This window comes from Ischnura elegans, chromosome 4, assembly GCF_921293095.1.
Source record: "Ischnura elegans chromosome 4, ioIscEleg1.1, whole genome shotgun sequence".
NCBI lineage: Eukaryota > Metazoa > Arthropoda > Insecta > Odonata > Coenagrionidae > Ischnura > Ischnura elegans.
The window spans coordinates 126031652-126035953 of NC_060249.1; the positions used below are offsets into that span (position 1 = coordinate 126031652).

Consider the following 4302-nt stretch of genomic DNA (forward strand, 5'->3'; position numbering starts at 1 on the left):
GCGCACAGTTTGAGAGGAGGTATTGAATGACATTTCACCATTTTTCATTGGGGATCTTTGAAATGTTAAGGAAGGAATGAGCGGAGTATTTCGCCATTTCTCCCAGCCCGTGTTCAAGGAAGAGGCCATTTCGTTCAAGCGCTTTCCCGGCGCCCCATTCAAGCTGAAGTGGCAGGACAACACGAGATGAATGACAGGCTAAAGAGGGAGGGAACAGTGGTTGGAGGAGTGAAAATGGAGGTGCGAAGGAGAGAAAATGCTGAAGAGTTCAGAGAAGGTAAGGAGCTCTTCTAATTACTGAGGGTATTTTCTTAATTCAAATTAAAATTAACCGCAAAAGAAATAACGAATGAAAATGGACTGTATCCCAATAGAGGATGTCATTCTTACCTTTCGTCGAGTAGCCACTCCTCTCCTCTCCCCCGATGTCTCGGCTCCAAGCCCCTTTCTCTAGTGACAAACCGTGCATCTCCGACGATACGAACAGCACTACTCCCCTATCATTGTGAGCTAGCGTTACTCCCGAATACTCAGCAATTACAGGGAGTTTTTTATACTGTCACATTTTGGCTTACGTCTCAATTACAACTAAACATTTTTTTTTATCAAAAATTATTTATCAACGTTTTGATGACAAAAATGCCCATTTTTTCGTGATAGCATAAATAAAAGACATGCATTCTGTCATTTGAACATATTTTCGTTTATCACGTGTAGTCACGTCATCATCAACTTGTAGTCATCACACATGCACCAATATATTTATTTTTTACCGTTAACTAATGGCGCTGTGCACAGGAAACGGGTAGAGCTAATCCAATATCAAAAGGCAGTCGCAACCTGGAACACCTGGAACAAAGAAAGTATTGGGAACGCAATTGTGCATTCTTAGATAACAATCATAAATTAATTATTTAAAGCAAGTTAAAATAAATAGAAAGGATCAGTACTTTAAAACTTTAATGAAATATGCTAAAGTTGCAAATACACACTATATGTTATAGAAAATAAACCAAGTATCTTGTATCATATCTTTATTACAATAAAATATACCATGAAAAATACCATTGTGAAAATATTCAAGCATAAAAACTCGCAGATACATTCCAAATGCAGAGCAGTGAAGAATATTGGAAACATTGAGAGCAAGGGAAAAGAGAGCATTAATGAAATCATTTATGATACTACAATTCGCTAAACTGCAAAAACAGATAAATTTTAAAATTGTTACACTCGTCAATTAAGACAATTTAATAATGAAATGACGCAGAAGTGACATTCACAGGATAGCAATATTTTGAAAAAAAATATTAAATGCAAAAAAATGATTTATTAGAATACATAAAGCATACTAAGGCACAATACTCTATACATACACTGATATAAAAATCAGTAAAATTATCCAAAATTTATTTCAAGCAAGATAACAAAAACAACACACATGGAAAACATTAATAATGGAACTTAGTGACTCAAACAAAAAAATTGGTAAAATTTAGTCACCATTAGATAAGTATAGATCTTCCATTTAATTCGATACCACACTGCTTTCGCCAGAGGAAAGCCGAATGTCAACATGCCACCAGAACTTTGCAGATATAAATAATTGCTCGACAGTATCAATGAAATGGTATAGACTTTCCTCTGTTACTCCCCCTCCCCACGTAGAGGGAGCAGCATGGATTTGAGGGGGTTGGGGGGGGGGTGGGGAGGGATTGATAGTAAAGGAAAGGATAATTAGTGTTAGTACTACTACTACTACAGCAAGCACACAGGTCACTCACGCAGTCACTCACATCAACCAAAATGCATCATTCACACAACAACGATTCCATGCCTAGAACCTATCGCAGCGGCCGCCGAGGCATAAAAATCCTAAGATAAAAATTATGCTCATTGATATGATTAGGTTTTCGACGACATAAGAACTAATTAGTTTTCATCTAACGACCTGGTAGCTAAGCTACGCGTGTTGACGACCTAAGAAACAACTAAGTCGGTATAACCTAAGATAGTAGATAAATTCCTACTCTCCTGCCTAAATCCTACTAAATGCTGTAAAAAACAACACATTACAATAAATATACAACAGTAAATAACACAGCAAAAAAAACACACGCAAATATTCCATAGTCCACTGATGAACATAACACAATTCCAGGCCTCCTGCTTCATTTCTTCATTCTTGGGATCCAATTCCCTTGGGAGCCCCTCTTGTCCAGGAAAATGCAGTTATCAGCAGTTTCACCTGTAGCAAAGAAGCATCCACTGTAATCACGATTAAGTTAACTACCGCACCTCTGTTTGTCCTCCGTCCTCCAGGGGACGGGAGTAGACAGAATTGAATGATGCAAATGAGGCACAGAATATTTGAAGCCAACTTAATAAATTGATTGTAAATTTTATGTAAAAATATACTATGGGAGTATTAATTTCTTATACAATCACTGCTTACATACTTCATCATACCGATTTAATATATTACATTTAATTATTCCATTCCTTAATTCCATTATAAAATAAATTTCATCATAACTTTTTATTTAAAATTTAATTTTGATCGGAAGAATCTAAACAAAAATAAAAAATAAAATATCGCACGTCACTTGGGGAACAATAAAATTTCGATGAATTTCAATTTCAATGCTCGTAGACAAGACGAATAATGAAAAAAGTAAGCCAAAATTTGAGGAGGGGAATGAATCATGTTTACTGGGAACGAGAAAAACTAACGATTGAAGATTAACATCACTAACACAAAATCAAAGGTTAGAAAAGCCTTCTACCAAAAAACATCTACTTACAGCGGGAAATTTAAGCATTGAAGCAAGGAAACAATTTATCCCAACATAAATTATGTTTCGATACAATAAATGGAGCAGGCAAAGGAGGATGTGAAAGAGAATAAAAAAAACGTAGATGGAAAAAGATAATTTGATAGGATAATGGATTGGAGATCTGTGTCACATCATTCGTAGGAAATTTATAAATGACTGAAATTTGATGAGAAATCAAAAATTAAAATGTTCCCCCCATGTTCCAGTTTCGGAAAGTTACATCAAACAATATACAAACTTAAGAACTGGATATGACTAATTTCAGGCTAATTGTTTTTAAGAAGGTTTACTATATTTGACTTGATATTTACAGAAATTAAAAAGGAAATTAATTAAATTCATTCTTACCGTCTAGTGATTGCATCCAATCCGTTCTGATGTCTTCATGATCTTAGTCGGATCTGTCTTCTTCCAAAATTATAATCAATTTTGGGAACGAGTCACAGCTATAAAGAGAAAAATTGCTTATGTAGACATATGTAATGACACTGACACTAAATGAACTTAGAACTTGAAAATACTAAAAATGGCCCATATCAAATGAATGTGCCATTCATTTAAATAAATGATTTTAACAATTAACAAAAGAAAATTCAGGCAATTAAGATAAATTGTAAAATGTTCCTTATAAGTTTACAGAGTAAATTTATTATCAACTGCACTCACTGTCTATCGAACTGCAATTACGGAAAATTTATTTCTAATATCACTCCATTAATTATAAAATTTAATTCCCGGAAATGTAAATGTGACCACAAAATATAAAATGTAAGCTCAAAAGCATATGATTATTTTTTGAAATTACTCGGAAAGATGAATATTGAAAGGAAGTAATCTTACTGTGACGAGATGGCGCCATGTTCTTCGCGAAACAGGTATGCATGCTGTACATCCTCTTCTTCTGCTATCTCCTGCTCTGCAAAACCTGTGGAGAGGTATGATTAGTAGCACATACAAAAAATAAAATAACCCTTGCACTCAAAAAGCCTAGCCTTACGTTACGCAATTTTCTTTGGCCCTAATGGCCCAAATCAAAGCTAACACTCGCATTGTCCTAGTGATGAGGTCCTCTTCAACCGTCGTCTTCTTTCTTCTAATCTTCAAATCCAGAGTTGACTTTCTTCATGATGTCCTCTTCCACCGATGTCTTCTGCTCCTCAAAACCTGTGGAGAGGTAGGATTAGTAGCACATACAAGAAATAAAATAACCCTTGCACTCAATAAGCCTAGCCTTGCGTTACGCAATATTCTTTGGCCCTATTGGCCCAAATCAAAGCTAACACTCGCATTGTCCTAGTGATGAGGTCCTCTTCAACCGTCGTCTTCTTTCTTCTAATCTTCAAATCCAGAGATGACTTTCTTCATGCTGTCCTCTTCTACCGATGTCTTCCGCTCTTCAAAACCTGTGGAGAGGTAGGATTAGTAGCACATACAAGAAATAAAATACCCTTGCACTAAAAATCCC

The 4302-nt window shown here is 35.5% G+C and overlaps 1 long non-coding RNA gene across 1 annotated transcript; it reads right to left on the bottom strand.

The window, feature by feature from the left end:
- Positions 1-1674: 1674 nt before the first annotated feature.
- LOC124156940 lies at positions 1675-4302 on the bottom strand. Its single transcript, XR_006864451.1, has 3 exons — positions 3678-4302; positions 3186-3283; positions 1675-2248 (listed from the first exon to the last, which is right to left on the bottom strand). It is a non-coding gene; the product is annotated as an uncharacterized LOC124156940 (long non-coding RNA).